General features: G+C 39.6%; 1 protein-coding gene across 2 annotated transcripts in view; it reads right to left on the bottom strand.

Moving 5' to 3' along the window:
- The window catches only part of cdk18 (cyclin dependent kinase 18), a 103,051-nt gene extending 83,433 nt beyond the window's left edge, over positions 1 to 19,618 (bottom strand). Inside the window, exon 1 of one of the 2 annotated variants that reach the window (XM_008115635.3) lies at positions 19,262 to 19,618. The gene's annotated coding sequence lies outside the window, so the exon portion shown is untranslated. Of the gene's footprint in view, positions 1 to 15,094; positions 16,006 to 19,261 lie in introns of those variants that run through there. The other variant, XM_008115636.3, reaches the window with a different exon arrangement.
- Positions 19,619 to 20,940: the final 1,322 nt, after the last annotated feature.

Genomic DNA, 20,940 nt, shown 5'->3' with positions numbered 1-20,940 from the left:
ATGAAAGTAGACACAGATATTATGGGATGTCTAGTATTTGTTATATAGATGTTATAATCTATTTGATTTTATGTGTGGGGTTGTATTTATGTTGGCACATGTTTATGCCTCTTACGGATATATGTTACCAATGGTATATATTAATTAAAAACATTTTAAAGCATTGCAAATAATAATAAAATTAGGAAAGAAGTAAATCTAACAGTAATCAGAAAAGGGCATAAATATGAATTTCTATGTTTCATTATAAGCATTTTCTGTTATGTTCCTTTTGGAATGCTGTATAGAAAAGAACTCTAAGTGAAACATTTCTGTCATTTCTGTCATTAATCCAATAAATATTTTGATTTTTTAAAAGGTTTTCAGTATTATAAACTCTGTTAAGGGTTGGTTCTTCTCTACATAGGCAGCTATGCTCTTTTCAAGCAAAAATATGGTCCAAGGCTGCCTGTTCCATTGAATCATAAAACCTTATTCATATATCATTTTCTCAAGTGAAAAGTAATTGCATTCAGGAAGAACAAACATAACTCTCTAGCCTCTGAGCAAATCAAACGCAAAATCCATCTGAAGAAATCTTGCCAAGAAAACCTCATGATGAGGTCACCTTTGGTTGTCGTAAGTTGGAAATGATTTGAATCTTAAAGATAAGATTATTGTAGGGAATTTATTGCTGCAGGAAGATATAAAATTATCTTATGGATATTTAATGGAAGGCAGACTAATTAATAGCACTTATTTTGATGAAAGCACTCCAAGACATTCTAATTCCAAACTAAGCAAACATGCTGGAGCTGAAATAACATGTATTCAAAGTCTTTTTGACTAAAGTTCTAGATGGATGATGTTCATACCACCAACATAAAACTACAGACAATACCTCTCAAGCAATACATTAAACTCAGACCCCTTCTACACTGCCAGATAATCCAGATTATCAAAGCAAAAAATCCAAATTACCTGATTTGAACTGGATTATCTTAATCTACACTGCCATATAATTCAGTTCAAAGCAGATAATGTGCATTTTATACAGCTTTGTAAAAGGGGCTTCAGAGGCATTCTGGGGAAATTAAAGTGGTGAAATGCTGAAATCTAAATCTAAATCTGCAACAGGGAAGCTCACTTTGCAGCACACTGGGCTGTGATCTGATTTTGTTTAAAATGAATTTGGGAGAAAAGAGTCTAATATTACCACCTGCTAAGCAATAGGGAAAGGAAAGGTAGAGAGGACACAACCAAGACAGTATAGTGTCTACAGAAAAGGGCAAAGTAGTATGCTGAGGATCGTAAGAATAATGGAAACATTGGCTCTTTTCATCTATCATAGGACATTCATTCGAAAGGATCTAGGAATCTGGCACAGGATTTTTATAGCTTCAACACGGATTACTGGCTAAACACTAGAACTTACAAATTTGCTTTTGTTATGGTGATCATTGCCTTAGCAAGATTTTCCAGAGAGGTTTATCCTTACCTTTGTCTGAGGCTGAGAGAGTGGGTTTCCATAGGTGAGAAGGCATTTGAACCCAGGCCCCCCAGAGCCTTGCCCAACACTCAAACCACCACACAAATGGTGGCTCTAAGAATATGCTAACCATCCTAAAGGTAATCGGAAAAATATGTACAGTAATAATTATATCTGTAAACTAGGGGGGGGGCTCTGAATGTGCACCTTTGAGAGTATGTGTAGTGTCTTAATAGCTAAAAAAAATAATCCACAAAACAGTAGTATAATTCATGCTTCTGTAATCTCTTGAAGTCACTCTTCCCTTGTAAGAAAACCTTTGGGAACAATAGTGCAATATACAATTAGCTTCTGTCACATGGCAATGGCAACAAAGAGGCTATTAGCTCATTATCACAACATTGCTAATTGTATAAATTAGTCACTCTTAATAGGAGGCTATGCCAGATTTAGAGTTTAAAACACAATTCATGCCACTTTCAGTGTTTTCCAAATTGCATTTCCTTTCTTTCTGAAAGTCCATCAAGTTTAAATTTTTTAAAAGGCTCCTTTGTATTGTGATCGAGGTGACCAACCCCCCCCCAGGACTTTTTACTGGAGTTTACTGTGACTCTCTGCACAAAAGGTGTTTGACCTTTTAGCCTGAGGCAAGAGATAACAACTTCATGAATTGTAAAATCATGCTGCTAAAACTCCACTTTTATGGATTTCCATGCTGGGTTCTCCAGATGTTATGAACTTCATTCTTATCAAATATTTTCAATTGTTTATACCATTCATGATTCCCCTTTATGCAATGTAACTCACTTTTATGAATTCTCCCTTATTTCCATGAAATCTATCTATCTGCCTATATGTATTTGTACTCTTTGGGATCCCCGGAAAATATGTATTTTTCCCAGCATGGTTTATATTCCAACTTTATTTTATTTTTCATTTTATTTCATATAATTGTCAAGTCATGAAATCAAATAGGAAATATTTTGAACTCAACCTGAACCCCAGAACTTATCCCATTTCCTATGACCCAGGCTTCCTTTCCCAAAAACAAAAGGATAATCTGCCCCCGCTAAACCCAATCAAATTCAAATTGCATGGACAATATAGGGCTTGAGTCGCCGAATTCGGAGTGTTGACCTAAAGGTGATTCGCCCCAAGGCAAACATTGTCATATCTCACCCAAAGGAAAATCCAGGACACCTCAGGAAGGCGCCCTGCAGAGCCTGTCAATATGGCTCATCACCACCCATCTTTGCTTCCACCTCTGACACCCCAAGGCATATCTAAAATCTGTATACGTGACAGAAACCCGGACACCCTTGATTGCTGCCATTAATAAATTTAGCACCCTTTAGAAATCGGTCTAGCAGGACTTAATCCGACAGTTCCTGCCCTGTCACCTCATTGTTTCAATAACTCCCGCCTTCTCTTTCCTGATTGGCCCGAGTAGAGACAAAAGGCAGCTTCCTATTGGGCCAACGGAGCAAGGCGGGAAACGAAAGCCCGCCTCGTTCAACCTTCTAGCCTATCAACGATCAGATGGGTGGGGGAGCAGGGCGGGAAATTCAAAGGGCTGTCAGACTGAAATTCTGTATAAATATGGCTTTATTTTGATTGTATGGTACCCTAGTAGACCGAATGATCGCTACTAGAGTCCTCTTCAGCTGAATTGCTCAATAAAGACTCCTTGGCGGATTTTCCTTCAACTTTGGCGGACCTTCTTCATTTCGGCTTCAGGTTGTATTGCGGCTCATAATTCTCCTTTTGGCTTCGCCAAGGTCCGTTCTCTCAGGACCGGATCGGGTCCCTCCTTAAGGGCCCGATCCCCTAAAACGCGGTCGACAACAGTATTAGTACCTTTCTGTTTTTTTCCAGTCACCGTCAATAATTCTTTGCCCGATCCAGCTGGGATGGACTGGAGACGCCGATGGTGCTTTCTTTAATAGTCAACGCTTTAGCGTCACAAAGTAACCGTAATTCTCCAGAAACTCAGCAACAATAAAGGCGGTGCAAAACTAGGAATCTGCACTCCAGCAGAGAAAAGTGCTGCTATTGTTTTTGCCCAGGGGCCCAAAGAGATGTATTGATACAGAGAGAGGGAGGTCCGAATGGCATCAGGAATGGAATTAAGGTAGAGATATACGAGCCAGGCTTTCTCTTCATGCTGGAGAAAACGCAGCTTGCTAATAGGGATGTTTTTCATAAATGCCACAAGTGACCTTACTTACACTTACTTTTTCATACATACATGCACACATGCAGAGTTGCCCTTAGAGTGCACATCAAGGGGCCCTTCTCATCCGGGTGGGACTTAGTGCTCTGCAGAATTAACAATTTGGCCTCACTCACCAGAAAGGAAGTATTTGCCCTCCAAAGGAACTCTCCAAACTAAACTTTCCAGTCTGACAGCCTTACATTTGCTAAGACTTTGCACCTCCCCTTTGGCTGAAAGGCCCAAGATTAAGACAACCTCTGCCGTTTTCATTGATAGCCTGTCAGGTTTTTGTCTTGCTGTCATCGCCTCCAGAGACAGGGATTAACATAGGTTACATAGGTAGACATAGATTAACATAGGTAACATAGGACATTGGTTTTGTTTACTTCAAGAGCAGCCTGGGTGTAGTCAGCATGCTGCAGTGAATTGAGCATTAGACTATAACTCTGGAAATCCTTGCTAGGCCATGGAATCCCAGCCACAGAGAAAGGCAAAAGCAACCCCTACTTAGTAAACCTTGCAAAGAAAACCCCATGATAGGTTTGCCTTAGGGTTGATCTAGATCAGAAACAACTTGAAAGCACGCAACAACAAAGAACAGGCTGGATTTTGCTTGTGCACAGCAATCCAGACAAGCTTGGTGAGCTTTTTCCACCCCAATTAGATTAGGAAATGTCATCTATGTGCCTTTGGGCTGGGGGAGGTTTGGATCCCCCCTTTATTCTATTTTTATATTCTACCATAGGGACTTCATATGGTTCATCCCTCCCTATCAACCTTATCTTTATACTAACCCTGTAGGTAGGGCATGCTGAGAGTGACTAGTCTAACGTCACGTCACGCAGTGAATTTCACAGCTGAATGAGAATTTGAATCTGGGTCTTCCCAGCTTTAGTCTGTAACCACTTCTCTATGACAGTCAGGCTTTTTTCTGTCAAGGAATATGTCAGTACTGATTTCAATACATATGAATTCAAACTGAGAACAGAAGGGAACACAGGTTCACTGCATTTGTTCTTTGTGTACTATTTTGTTCAAGGCTTAAATTTAGGCAACATTATTAAGTAAAGCACCCCTCACTCACATGACATATAATGTGGAAGAAATGATAAAGGAAACCCATTTATTTCCAATAACTACTTGTTTACTGTAGGAATGTGCCAATAGGGCAAACTTGTTATGGCACCCTTGTTATTGAAAGATCTCAATTTTAGAAGTGTGATAGGCACTACTGCTAGCTTAATTTCAGAACTAAATTGAAATCTCTTTTAATTAGAACCTTTGGGGGAGGGTGTTTCTAATTTAACTTGCTTAATTTTTAAGATAGTTTAATATGTTTTAGACTGGAAATGTACATTCTCTTTTGCTATGTCACATTTTTTTTTTATTGAATGCAAGCAATGACTGGTCATACTTCATTGGTTTCAGCCAATGATTGGTTATTTATACTTTATTCCCAGGGGCATAATGCCTTCTTTTACATCAAGGCCTTTCCCTATCACCCATCTGTCATTTTCATAGACAATATATTATGTGACACATAAATGATAGTTCCTGTTTCACTGTACAAAAAATAACCTAACTTTCACAGTAGCTGAATATCATCTGTGAGATCCACCACTACTATTTTCCAAGAAAATGGCCACCAAAGAGGCATTAAAAATAAAAACTTACAGAAAGCTTTTCAGTCACCAAAAAGACTCCATTCAGATTGAGGGAGACAATTGGGGCAAGATGCTATATACAGTGGGGAAAGAGAAGACGTATCTCCAAGCACAAGAATGTGAACAAAAACATATGATCTTTGTAGTCTATGTCTGGACAGAAATCTTCAATAACTATTGCTTCATTTACAATTTCTTTAATGACATTTATTTTAAATTCTTACATTTTGCTATTGTTATATTAAAAAACTAAGTTGAGGTGTGAATATGACTGTATAAGAATAAAAGCACAAGATTTTGTAAAGGGCATTTATGCCATTACCATGATGAAATCTATTTGGTCATGTTTTGGCTGATTCCTGACATATATCTTTAAAACCCAAGTTGGGAAATGCAAAAGCTCAAGTTGCCTTGTGGTTACTTCAGTATCTTTCTCCCCCCCCCCCCCTCCCCCGGTGTAATGGCCACAAAAGCCAACACTCTCTTACAGATGTATAACTGTTCCATTACAAAATTATAGTTGAATTCCCCAACATCGCCCACATTTTCCCATCCACAAGACAAACATGCAAAATAGCATATCTACCATTAACAAAATGGTATGATTGCTATAATCAAGGCTTTAAAGCACTATAAAACAGTTCTGCTAAAGTAAGTAGGACCATTCCATCTAAATTGTTTGATCAATCTAAAGAGTACTATCTGTAAACTCTAGAAGAAGTTTAAGGTATAAACTAGGATGTATAAAGGATATATAGGCAGTTTCTGGTAAATATTAACAAACTAATACATGTCATATGGTAAGAGAGAGATTTCTGACATGTTCAGCTATACACTTGCCTTTGATAATTCTTCAGTCCAACACAGCAATCTTTGATCATTTACTAAACAAGATACATAAACTGAAGCCTCTCTCCTTCTACAGTAGTGTCAATCAAATGTAAAGGACTTTTTTCATTTTATAGAAATTATGGTGCAACAGCCTCCTTCATGGAAACCTGTTGGAAACTGGCAGCCAATATGAACCACAACTTTGAGCAGCACATTTCTTTTAATGCAGAAAAGCTATGCATGTTCTGTTTTCGTTCAGGGCTTACCACCAATCCCTAAGGTGCAACTACATGGCCTACAACCAAAAATAAAAAAGACATATATGATTTTTACACAATGAGAGATATATAGTAGAAAAATACACTTATAAAGGGTATATATCAGCAACGTGTACTACACATGAACTCAGCCATAACAAAGACAACATTAATTTTGGAATGTGTAAGTACTGCTCTTGACAGACTTCCCAGCAGGAGCAAAGCCACATGACTGATGCTATTTATCTTGACCAGAAAAAAATGTGAAAAGAGAACAGTGATGGATATAAAGTTAATATGCAATCAATGAGGCTCAGTGTTGAATCTTTTCAGAAATTATGTATTTTTATGATAAGAGAAACTATTGACAAAGCAGTCTTTGACCACATTAAAATTCATAGTCCCCATCTTTTTAATTTATTCTTTCAATTAAACATTTTAAACCAATAAAAAACTCCACCCCATAACATTCAATACAGTTGATTTAGTAATTCCGATTGTGTAAAGCTATGAGTATTTTCTGGGTAATAATCACAAAGCAAAAATCAAGACATTCTGCTGGAACAAAATTTATAAGCAGCAAAATAATACAAAGATATATTCTACTATTTCGACCAAAGTTCAGAAAAAAACAACTGTTAGTTTGTTTTCTTGAAAGATACTTCTGTTAGGACTTTGTGGTAGATATTCATGGGTAGGAAGCTGCCACACAATTATCTGCAAGTTACAGATATCCTGAATGAGCATACCAATAGTTATGGGTAAGAATGAATGCAGCAACTACCATATTTATTTCTTAAGTATATCACACAATAATAGAAATAGTATGAGCTTGTACATTTAGATCGGGAGGCAAGTACTACAAGCGTTGAATTCTCCTCCAAACACAGCCCATTCAGCCCATAATTCTCCTTAACTCTCTTCCCAGTGTTGTAGCACTGTCAAGATCGGACAGTGCTACAACACTGTCCATTACAACGGATAACAATGCCATCTCCCACCCCTGAAGGTTTTCCTATTTCTTCTTACCACAGCTGCAATCCACTGAGTAGCTGTAGAAGGAAGGACTTTCCCAGCAACAATATATTGATTTGAGATCTTCTTATAAGGCAAACAATTGGAGGTGGATTGGTCTTGTACATATAATTAAGGACAAGTAATGGTACAAAAGATCAGCTCCTTGTGGAGATGAACACTGCTTGCACTGCTGTGTTGATACAGATCAGTGATTTCCATTTTTTTTCAATCATGGAACATTTCAGAAGATTCTTTTTTCCATGGAACCCTAATTCTGTTTCTGATTTTTCCACTGATCCCTAACTCTATCCTTAGGATTGTGAATCCAAAAAGTTCTTCCTTCTTTTAACTATTCCTATTGTCTGGGTGTTTTGTATAATGTAGTAGATTTGGAAATAAAGAGACTCAAATTTGTAGCTTCTGAGACACAGCTTGGCATACTTTCTGTTTTTCTACAACTCTTCTAGCCTGTTACAACATCCAGGCACTGGTCCATCACTTACAGTCCCAGCTGAATCCGATGACAAGGAAAAGCTGAATGTCATCAGCATAGTGATGACACTTCACTTTAGATTTCCTAAGGTTCTCACTCAGTACAGATACCAAAGATGAAAATGGATAGGAGTTTCATGAAGATTAAAAGGAATGCCCTCATACCATTCTCTGGAACCAGTTTTTTAGATGGGAACAGAACTACTATAACACAATCTCTTCTACTCCCATCTAACAGAACAGGTCCAGTAGAATATGATGGCTGATGGTATCCAAAGTTACTGAGAGATCCAATAGGAACATTAGGGCAGCATCCGTTTTGTTTTTCAACCAAAGCAGTATCACTTGGAGCAAGTAAGGCTGTTTCAGTATCATATTCTGACATGAAACCAAACTGAAATAGATCCAGTTGATCCGCTTCTTCCCCCCCCCCTCCCAAATAAAAAAAATAAAAAACTATAGTTACCATGTGTTCCAGTTTCTGGATTGTAGTTCTCACATACTTCAGGGTACAAGGAGATCCTCTTCCCGGAGAAGTGGCAGGTATTTTTCACTGACACAATGATGCCTTAATCACCTGCTGGACCCGCCTGATCAATCCATCTCTTCTGGAACTTATCAACCAATATGAGCAATGGTCAAGATTACATGTGGTGAGATGGAATGATTCAGGCATCTCATCAACTGAGACTGATCCCAAGATACCTCACCAGATGGCATAACGGGTATGCCCTGAGATACAGTGCTAACTGTGACATCAAATTTGTGGAATATACAAGTTCTTTCCGTCATGATGTTTTAACAAATTTACCATAGTAAGCAACTAAGTTCCACTGCTACTGTTTTTGGTTACAGTATTTCCTTAAAACCTCATTACTTTAAATAGCTCTGGCAACCTCTTTGTTACACAATAGGTAAAACTGAGAAGTCCTCACTAATCTTCATGACCAAGAACCAAACCAAATTATGTAGGCTTCACAAGACCTATTAGTTTAAAGTCTGATCCATTCCAATCATGGATCTGGTTTTCAAAACAAAAAAACATACCAGAATACAAGAACTTAAATCCTTTCTTTAGACTTTTTCTCCAACTGTCTTTTTCTTTCACTCATCTATGACCCCATAAACAAACAAATATACATATTTTAAAAATAAAAATAATAAAATTGACTGGGGGTGTGAGACACACTTCAGGAAAATAGATAGGGGCAGGAGAGCTGTAGGTTTTTCTTTAAGCACACAGATCGTAGAAATCAGAACCCAAACATACACCAACTCTTATGCACACTTCTCATATGCAACTGAAATAGATCCATACTTAGGTAAATGGTTTTGCTGTCATCAAGGATGTTTCACTGACCCAAAGCTACTGTATAAATATGCCTCTCCTTACAGATAGATTTTGTACTACATAAGCAATATCAAAATTACACAGATAAAATAGAAGAGGAAACAAACAGGAGATAATGTCCTCATGGTCTCCTGTAATATTCCATGTTTGAGGGAGGGTGAATGTTGCACAAGAAAATGTTTGGACACTGCAAGTCTAATTTGACCCTTATCTACATCTTTTTTAAAAATGTAAAGTAACAGCTGCAGGGAAACATAATTTTCTTGAGGTCCTCATTACATGAGAGTCCAGATACACAGTGAGTATAAGTTCACCTGTACAAGAAAGTGAAGCAAAACAATGACAAGCTTGCTGAAGATGACCACAGAAGGGAAAAAAGCAAAAAAAATGTCTAGGATTAGGATGCCAACACTCCATATAAAACCTGATGTGATGAGAAGGTACACTGAGGACCCACATGAGCAAGAGTATGCAAATGGTACATTAGAAAGAGCTGACCAAATTTTGCCTCAAAATTACAATTATTGAAGGTCAGTTAAATTATATAAATTAACCAAAAATACCTGTATATTTACTCACATTGAAGCCTGTAGAGATAAAATGAGAACATATAGGAATCTGTCTCACACCAGCTTAGTTATTCCAGAGCTTGGAAAAGTGCTTTCTAGGTGACAGCTCCCAGAATCCCCTGGCCACGATAGCTAAAGTATTTTGGGAGACCAAAATTATTCCTCCACTTCTTCTAAGCTCTGTTGCTGTCGACTCTGGCCCCCAATAGCATTAGTCAGAGCTCTTTTGAATTGCACATTAATTCACCCCTAAAACTGATAAGGCCATGAACAAGGGTTCTCCATATCCATAATGTGCTTTACCACTGAACCATATTTTTATTTTTATTTTATCACCCTATTTGGAAATCTCTCTATTACACTGCAGCACATATGTCTGCAGAGATAGGAGGTATAAAGATAGCTTCTTTATACTGTTGATGCTAAAGTGGGTGCAGAGCAGGTGAAAAATTGGAGGGAGGTACAATAATGACAATGTCTGCAGCATAAAACTCTACACTTGACATGAAATTCCTTGCTTTTATGGGAACAACCAGATACACAATTCCTCATGCACAGGTTCTAGCAGAAGGACTTTCGGGGCCAAATGTAATACAAAAATGAAAGAAATTACCCCACAAACATCTCAGGCAGATGCAGACTTATTGACACACAACTGAAGGGATGTTGAACTTCCTCCATTCAATCACACAAAAGGCATTTTTCTTCTCAGTGTAGATCACTCAATACAAAAGAGAGAGAGAATTGGGCAGCAGAGATTCATCTGTCATTCATCTGTCACTGTGGCTGTTAAAATTAGATCCCATATATTTTACAAAAGAACAGGGCAGAAACATGAACAACAAACATATTTGCCCTGTCAAGTCCCATTTTATCCTTATCTGGATTCCTTTCAATTATACCAGGCATTACTCTGGCAACTGACAATTTGAACAGGACCGTTAGATTGATTCAGTCTGGTTCTTTCTGTGTATCCTTTCAGCATTCTCCCTGTTTCTTCTTTTATCTAACCTCTCATCAGTTTTATGAGAGCACTTTTCTATTGTGCTTCTTCAGTGGATACCCTTTCATGTGCTGCTGTCTTACAGAACCATGCACCTTTTCTTTTGCTTTATTTAAAGAGATTAGATCAAAGTCTTTCCTTTTCTTTGACTTTATTGTGGCACATTTAGGTTTACTTCTCTTTCATTTTGGAACACATTTAGTGCATCAAGGTATATCAACAAGAGAGACTGAAGCTTAAGAAACCACACATCCCCCTTTGCCTTAGTGTGTTTTGTTAACTTCCATGTTGCCATTCTCTCCCTGCCTCATCATTCATCTGGAAAAGAACTATCACAACTTTGGCCTTCCTTGTCTTTCTCCCTCCACCCGGCCAGTTTCAAACACTATTTATTATTGTATAAATCATCTGCATAATATTAACAATTGCAATGGTAAAAAGTGCCAGAGACACAGATCAACTGCCTCTTTGTTTGAAAGACCTTCATTACCCCTCCATTCCTCAGACTTTTAAAAAGAACACATTTTCTGCCCTCTGGCCTCTCCAGAAGCTGGGGAGATAAAATAGTTGGCAATGCCAGCTTCTCCCACACACTTGTAGAGATTTAGAAAACAGGTTCAAGGACACAGCTAAAGAAGAATTGTTTGCTGTCTGAAAGAGTGGGAGAAAGCACCAAATGAAAGACAAACCCTCAGTACTATGTTTTTAAGCACTCAGTGCCTGATCTTGTTCTTGCAGGAAAATTGGCATAATCCTAGTTCCTTTTGTTTTTGTTTTTTAAAAACCAAAACAAAACAAAATATTTGAATTTATAGGCTTTAGTAGTTTTTGGAAACCATATCATGCCGCAATCTGTAAATATGCAAGGATCAAGACTGTGACAAATTTTGCTTCATACGTTCAGAAGTATTTGTATTTGTTATAACTTTACATACACCTTTTCTAAAATGGTCTAAGGCTGAATACTGGCACAAAGTAAACCTGTACGATAATTAACATGTGGAACTAGAACAACATGCACATACAATTCAGGGCGACAGTCATGTCCTTTTCCAGGATGCAGCACTGAACCATGTGCAGCCCCCAGTTATTTGTCCCTTCCTTCACATATTGACACTTGCCATTCTTTGCCTATGAGTTTAGTTAGTTCTCATTGAGGTGATTGTGGAGGGCTTTCATGCTGGCCACATGACCTTGGAGGTGTCTACGGACAACACCGGCTCTTGGGCTTAAAATGGAGATGAGCACCAACACCTGAACTCGGACACAACTAGACTTAATGCCAGGGGAAAAGCTTTACTTTTAAACATTATTGGTATACTTTCCCAAACTTTGGAGTTTCGCTAATCATGCTGATCCTTTATTTTTATTTCTGGGTAGATTGCTTTTGGCTAAAGTTCTTCCTACAATTCTTATCTATGTTAGCTACAGCTGTATTTATTTGTCTACCTGTCTATCTATCTATGTATCTACATTAGAGAACTTGAAAGGTGCTGGATAATCTCCAAAATCTGATTCTCAGTCACAATTTGAAGTTAACAAATAAGGTAAAGGGAACGTTTTTGACACCACAGGTTGTTATTAAGCATACAACTTCTAGACTTGACAACAGAGAATTAAGAAATTAATCCAAGATGGTATATAGGCAAATTTCTTGGGAAGACAGTCAGACAAATGTCAGCACACTGGAAAAAGCAAAGACCACCAGCATTGAAGCGATGCTCCTATGCCATCAACTCCTCTGGACTGGCCACATTGTCTGAATGCCCTATCACCGTCTTCCAAAGCAGTTACAATACTCCCAACTCAAGAATGGAAATCGGAATGTTGGTGGACACAAAAAGAGATTTAAAGATGGGCTTAAAGCTAACTTCAAAAACTTTGGCATAGACACTGAGGAAGCCCTGGCTCTTGAGTGCTCTAACTGGAGGTCAGCTGTGACCAGCAGTGCTGTGGAATTTGAAGAAGCATGAATGCAGGGTGAAAGGGTGAAATGTGCGAGGAGTAAGGTGCATCACGCAAGCCCTGACTGGGACTGCCTTCCAGCTGGAAACAGATACCTTCACTGTGGAAGAACATGTGGGTCAACAGCAGAGCTCTACAGTCATCTATGTATCCACTCCCAAGACACTACACTTGGAAAGTTATCATACTTGGACAATAAGGGATCACCTATGTAAGTACAGGCAACCACGAGGTACTGGTAAATACAATTACTGTATATGTTTTAAGCTTTTATTTTTGTAGAGATCAAGAGTGGTGAAAATTGGTCTGCATATTATACAAGGGATCAATTCCAGAACTCTTCACATAATATGATTTTCACATAATCTGGAACCCCATGTCTTTTACCTAAAATTAACAATGGCTTGGGCTTCTGGCTGAAACGTATCACAGAATCACTCAGGAGGACCTAGAAAATGCCTGGAGAAGTGTTCTTTCTAGTTATCCAGTCCAAGTCTATGCTCCACATCTTTCAGAACTTGACCATATAATTGCTCTGAAGGCCTACAGAAAACTCTAGGCATTTTCTAGGTCCTCAGAGCACTTTCATGATGTTCAAAGCTCTTTATATATAAATGGAATTGTATTCAATGAATTTACATAATACATCTTGGCCTTGATATAGTAAAGAGAACCATGCCAATGAAAACTGAACAGTCAAACTCTATATGTAGGTAAGACATTAAAGTTCTAGAAGGGCTAAAGCATTCAGGAAAGGAATCTAAGATCCTAAGCCAAAGACAAGGAAGTGACAAGATAACTGAGTGCAGGATATTGCCTCCTGAAACTCTACCTAGAACCTTTGGTAAATTTTTGTGCATCTGGATACTATTATATGAATAATGTTAATTTAAAATATGTATCGGTACATGTACAACATATGAGCTGCCTTACTACTTAGTATAGTGGGAACCTGAACTTATTTAGTGACGCTGCTACTCTGCTACTACATTGCAAAAACCAATCAAATTTGCATTGGGATGTCAGAAGAATTAAGCAACCCAGACACCAAAATGAGTTCTAGGAGCAGAAATAATTGCTGTATTAAAAATCAATCATTAAAAATGTACAGCTACGAGTCTGTTTAGTACAAAGTAAGTACCTTTATCTATGTTGGGTATAAACAGAACAGTAGCCTCTATAGTAAACCTTCAATGTTGTCTAAATAGGAGATGTTGTTGAATGTGGCATCTTGAGGATATATTATGCATTGAGATTCCATTCTAGGCTTGTAAAAAAATAAAATAAACGAAACTGCCTCACAGCTTTTAACCTACATCATTTGCATCTCTAGCCAGTAGGCTGATCTCAGTGTAACTAAAAATAGCTACATTGATAATTCCTCATTCATTTTCTCCCCAATTAACAAAACACATTTCAAAACAAAAACAAAGAACTTTATAAAAAAAATCAAGGGCCTCTTCCACCATGCAGAGATGCATGTTCAATTCCATACTTATGAGAACATTAGTAGTAACAATAGCCTATGGCAGATGTAAGAACCCTGTGGTCCTCCAGACTTTTTTTTTTAACAAAGTCACCATCATCCTTGACCACGGGCCATGCTATGTAAAGATGACAAGCCGAGCCAAAGACATCTTGTTGCCCAAGGTGAAGAATAATACTTATTTTGCCCACTCCTCTCCATTTCACATACAGAACCCAACTTGGACTAGCAAGTTTAATGTTATTTTTACATATATAACGGATTAGCACTCTCCACATCTCAGAGCAAAAGCCCAATGTAGAGGCAGAGAATAGGCCTTATGACACAGATAATTCCATTTTCCAACATCTCAGAGGTGTTTCCAATCCCCCAGCATCTGCAACCTGAGACAATGACTCATTCTGCTTAACAGTTAGAGTTCACTTCCTACAAAGCTACAGATCATCCATTTGACCTATAAGATTAGTTCACTAGCCTATGGTCTGAGCTATGGAAATATCACTTCTCCCACTACAGGTTTAGCCTCCCTCGCCTCCCGGTTTGGACTATAAGCTGCCAGTGGATTAGTTACTGTAGCATCCCACATCAATGATCAGGTAATCAAACTAGTTATTGCTAACAGGTAAAGTTCAATGTGCCATGGAAAAACAGAGTAGTTTGTGAATAAATTGCAATAGGAAGCCAGGTTATAAACACCTGTTTGTATGAACAGGGAGGGGCATTAGCTCTATATAGCAGCACCTGGACAATAATTTTCAAGTAAAAACAATTTGTACCTGATTGCTCCAACAAGACTTGACTAAAAACATTCCACTAGTGTCCCAACATTTCAGTAGTTCTGGTTTTTTGTGGGGGTTTTTTTTTTTGGTCTGGTGAGCCTCAAAGGACGTTCTTGCAAATTTATTTCTTGCTGATACAAAGTGCAACAGCTGCACCTAGTCATGGAAAATTATAAATCACTGGCCAGTTTTCCATTCATACTGCTCAGAATTTAAAGACACAATAAATATATTTGAAACAGCATGCAAGATGCATTCTTGTGAGAAAAGCAAGATAACAAAACAGTCAGGTCTGAGCAAAATACTTGAGAAAATTAAGTACTCTATGATTCTACTCATTCAAATTATAGCCCACTTCTGATCTTGCTATAATGTTTGAAGGGTTTCAGAAAAGAAAGTCCTTATACAGTATACATATTTTGAAGTAAATAAGTCCTACTGAACTCAAGATTTAGTTCCAGTCAACTCATAACAGCAAGAATAATGAAAATATCCCCCCCCCCCCCGAGTGTAAAGTTATGCAATACAATGCAAGTAAAGTAAAGGTAAAGGTTTTCCCCTGACATGAAGTCTAGTCATGTCTGACTCTGGGGGTTGGTGCTCATCTCCATTTCTAAGCCGAAGAGCCAACGTTGTCCATAGACGCCTCCAAGGCCATGTGGCCGGCATGACTGCATGGAGCGCCGTTACCTTCCTGCTGGAGCGGTATCTATTAATCTACTCACATTTGAATGTTTTCAAACTGCTAGGTTGGCAGAGGCTGGGGCAACAGCGGGAGCTCACCCTGTTCCCCACATTTGAACCACCAACCTTTTGGTCAGCAAGTTCAGTAGCTCAGTGGTTTAACCCTGAGATAGACATTAAATTGCTAAATATAAAGACATAAAATTAGCTCTTACTCCAAGAGCTGCAATGGGTGCAATGGGTTAAACCCTTTGCTGGGCTGCTGACCTAAAGGTTGGGTGACTGACCTGAAGGTTGCCTGTTCAAATCGCGTCACAGGGTGAGCTCCCGTCTGTCAGCTCTAACTTGTGGAGACATAAAAGAAGCCTCCCAGCAGGATGGTAACATATCCAGGCATCCCCTAGGCAACGTCACTGTAGACAGCCAATTCTCTCACACCAGAAGCAACTTGCAGTATGTTCGCAAGTCGCTTCTGACACGATAAAGAAGTGCTCACTACAGGATTATACCAAAGTATATCCTCTGACAAATGATTCCAATGAATGTTTTTTAAAACATTGCTTTATCCCACTGCTACTAAAAATGCCCTGCAGCCCCACTAGCCTTTTTGTGCCTAATTTGGCTTCTTACATATTTCCCTCTTCAATTTTGTTAGAGCTCATTGTCCTTCCAGTAATCATTTCATCACCTTTCTAAAGTGACACACACCACTGGCCTCTAACTCACTCACTTTGCCAGCAGAAACTACAAAATTAAAAATCAGTGCCAGAAGCCTGAGGTTTGAGGGTCTTCCCTTTCACAATTAATCCCACTATTGTTGCTCATCCATCTACATCATTCACTCTCCCTTTTGTTTTCCTAGAGAGAAGAGCCAGTTTAAATACCCATGGCACAAATCTAGTCTAGCAAGGCAGGAAATTACAGTTATATTCATAGACTCATCTTTTTTAGAGGATTTAATTGTAGAGAATGACAGCCTTAAACATTTCAAACATAATGTGTCTCATTATCTTCTGTTTTTTTTTAAAAAAAAAAGCTGTGAAGATGCCAGAGGAATCCCAAATGTTCCAGTATGTGGCAGATTAATCTCTGTTTGGGCATATTAGGTAACAGAGGAAAAAGGGATCTCTTACAGTTGAACAGCACATCAGTTCAGCCTCTCAAAAGTCAAATAATTTTGATTTAAACAAGTGCAACTCAAACTTCCTAAAAAAGATCACTTTTCTGTATTTTTATCCTTCTTTCGGTCTTTCTCCTAAAAAGAAAAAAGTACTGTTCTAATTATTTTTTAAAATCCAGAGGAGAAAAGAGTTGCCAGGTGAAAATTCAAGATTACACGTTACATAATATTCAGATTTGTTATCTGAATGATCCAAAGCCATCTTGATTTTGGATAAACCAGGGTGTACTTCCCAATGAAAAATGTAGCATGGCCCAGATGCTTTGGCCATCTATGTTGGGCAGTCAGATAGGATCCAGATGACACCAAAATATAATGCTCACAAACAGAAAAATACTATGGTAAACCTGCAAAGAGCAATTCTAGGATAAGTTCTGTGACTCTTCTATTTCCCTTTTCTTTTTCAGAGAATTTGCACTGTATAGGCAGAGCATCTCTTATCTGAAATTCAAGAATTGTCCACATGGGCGGCTGAGAAAGTGACACCTTTGATTTTTTTTTTCTTGTGGTTCTATGTTTCCAAACTTTGTTCCATGGACAAAATGATGAAAATATTGTATTAAATTACTTCCAGGCTATGTGTATATGAAAGATAGGTAGATAGGTAGATCGATAGATAGACAGATAGATAGATAGATAGATGAAACAAACCTTACTTTGGGTTGCTATGAGTTTTCCGGGCTGTATGGCCATGTTTCAGAGGCATTCTCTTCTGACATTCTGCCGACATCTGTGGCAGGCATCCTCAGAGGTTATGAGATATTGGAAACTAGGCAAGTGGGATTTATATATCTGTGGGATGTTCAGGATGGGAGAAAGAACTCTTGTCTGCCTGAGGCAGGTGTGAATGTTGCAACTGGCCACCTGGATTAGCATTGAATAGCCTGGCAGCTTCAAAACCCCAGTTGCCTAGTTTCCAACACCTCACAACCTCTGAGGATGCCTGCCATAGATGTGGGCGAAACATCAGGAGAGAATGCTTCTGGAACACGGCCATACAACCTGGAAAACTCAAAGCAACCCAGTGATTCCAGCCATAAAAACCTTCAACAACACATTAGACATTACTTTCCTGTTTAGCCTAGGGTCTCCTTTCCATGATATCTCATTATGTACCTATATGCAAATAGAGATAATCCAAACGCCAAACTCTAAGGGCATATTTGCACTGTAGAATTAATGCAGTTTCACATCACTTTTACTGCCATGGGTCAGTGCTATGGAATCATGGGAGTTATAGTATGGTGACGCACCAGAACTCCTTGGCAGAGAAGGCTACAGTAATTGTAAGACCCATGATTCCACGGGACTGAGCCATAGCATAGTGTCAAACTGTATCATTCTTACAGTGTAGATGAGCCCCAAGTCACTCTTAACCGAATTAAAAGTAAACTACAACTTCCAGGATCCATCGCGTTGAACCATGGCAGTTAAAGTGGTGTCAAACCACATTAATTCCACAATGTTGAGCAGGTATGGGTAAAGTTGGGCCTTCCCGCCAGGTGTTTTGGACTTCAACTCCCAGCATTCCTGACAGCCTCAGGCCCCTTCCTTTCCCCCCTCAGCCGCTTAAGCAGCTGAGGGGGGAAAGGAATGCTGGGAGTTGAAGTCCAAAACACCTGGAGGACAGGTCCAACTTTGCCCATACCTGGAGTAGAGGCATATTTTGTTGCTTTGAAGACCATCTTCATGATGGACGTTGACAGCTCAAGTGGTGTCAAACTGCACCCTAGAGTGTAAACACACCCCAAAACACATGTGGTCTCAAACATTTTGAATAAGGGAAGCCCAGCCTGTTGGGACCCTCAGCTACAAGGGCTTTCCCTCTCACAGAAGAGGTCGCTTACACAGAGTTTACAAGGAGAACAGAGAGCTTCTGCCACTTTCCTCCTAAACCCCATTAATTCAACTTTCTTTACTTGTCAAAGCCAGAAAAAGCCAACCCCGGTCCCGAAAGAAGGTTGGTTACTTTAAAGGTAGAATTACAGCAGTTTTGACACCACTCCATAGAATCCAGGGAATAGCAGTTCGGCAAGGCACCAGTCCTCTTTGGCAGAGAAGGCAAAAGGCACTCTAAAACTACAACTCCCATGACTGCATAGCATTGAGTGACGGCAGTTGAAGCGGTGTCAAACTGCATTCATGCTACAGTGTAGAGATGTCCCCGTGGCCTTCCAAGACACAGGGCGCTTGGGTGCTCCCAACCTTCTCTTCCTCCCAAGCACCTTTGCTGTGTTTACATTGCAACGCGGTGGAAAGCAGGCGAGGGAAGAAGGAAGGAGCCTTTGGGGCTGGCTTACCCGGCGGCTGGCGAAGGGGAGCCGCGCTCGTTCCGGCTCCGACCGGCTCCCTTCCTTTCTCTCGCCTTATGCAAAGGAGGAGCAGAAGAAGAAGAGGCGAAGCCCCGCTTCCACGCCTCCCGGCTGCAGCTTCCAGTTCGCTTGCTCTCTCGCTCTCTGGAGCCGGTGCGAAGCAGAAAGTGGGTTGGAAGGGTCTGGTTTCCAGCAACAACATGAAAGCAGACGGGCAGGCAGGCAAGCAGGCGGGGCTTCCGAGGGGGCGGGCCCACGCAGAGCAGCCTCGGCTCACTGCTGGAGGGCCTCCCGCGGTGCGTGGCGGGCTCTGTTTCCCCCTCCACTTGCTCTGTTGCCTCTGCCTCTAGAATGGGTTTCCCTCTAGGCAAGGTCTGAGCTGGTTAGTGAGAGTGAAGAAAGGGCTTAGGCTGCATCTACGCCACACTTAACAATCTTAGGTATGCAGATGATACCACTTTGATGGCTGAAAGCGAGGAGGAGTTGAGGAGCCTTCTGACCAAGGTGAAAAGAAAGTGCAAAAGCTGGGTTAATAATCATAACTTTATTTTTGTACCCTGTCTCCATCTCCCCAAGGGGTCTCGGAGAGTTGTAAGAGTTGAGAATGACAGGTTGGATCTACAGACACTAATAACCTTAGATATTCAGGTGATACCACTTTGATGGCTGAAAGTGAGGAGGAGCTGAGGAACCTAACCAAGGTGAAACAATAAAGTGCATAAAAGGTAAAGGTAAAGGTTTCCCCTGACTTTAAGTCCAGCCGTGTCCAACTCTGGGGGTTGGTGCTCATCTCCATTTCTAAGCCGAAGAGCCAGCATTGTCTGTAGACACATCCAAGGTCATGTGGCTGGCATGGCTGCATGGAACACCATGCATAAGCTGGGTTAATAACAATACCTTTATTTTTGTACCCTGCCACCATCTCCCCAAGGGGACTCGGAACAGCTTACATGGGGTTGAACCCAGTCAACCAGGCCCGTAGCCAGGATTTTGATTCGGGGTGGGGGGAGCTGAGTCTGAGTGAGAGAGGATCTACCCTAGCAAACCTTTTGTATCCTTATCCCAATACCACCAGGCATATGGGATATATTGAACATAGTGATCAGATCATGATATGAATAAACATAACAGTTTAAATAATAAATGTAAGTGTGACAGCGCGAGTGGCGCCATCTATATGTAGAACTGTAAGTTGCAAGATTTGAATTGTATCATACCTGATTTTGCCTTTACCCTGTAAATGTAGTTGGATTGATTGGTTATTTATAGCTGTCAATCAATTTTGTTTGCACCAGTTATATTGCTTCCTCAGCTCAATTGTATAGAATATAATCACATTAAAATACATACATAGTATCATAAAACAGAATAAAACAACAACAATTATAAACAACACAGCGGTTGTGATAGAATAAAAACAATCTCAAACCAATCACCAATGAGCCTGTAATAAAGTCAATTTCTAGGCATGAATGGGCAAGCTGGCACAACTCACTTTTGAAAATAGGGCTAATGGATAAAGTGCATAAGTCTGATGAGTAGGGGTGAGAAATGTAAGATGGGGATAATATCTTTGGATAGAGGACAACAGTAAATCTTCAGTCCTTCTGTGTTGAAGCTGAGCACTCCACATAGCAGTAGGTGCCTATCTCTTTTGCTAACTTCTG

This window comes from Anolis carolinensis, chromosome 4 (assembly GCF_035594765.1).
Source record: "Anolis carolinensis isolate JA03-04 chromosome 4, rAnoCar3.1.pri, whole genome shotgun sequence".
Taxonomy (NCBI): Eukaryota; Metazoa; Chordata; class Lepidosauria; order Squamata; family Dactyloidae; genus Anolis; species Anolis carolinensis.
Note: the sequence above shows the minus strand (reverse complement) of the source record. Positions and strands in the feature narration are given on the sequence as shown.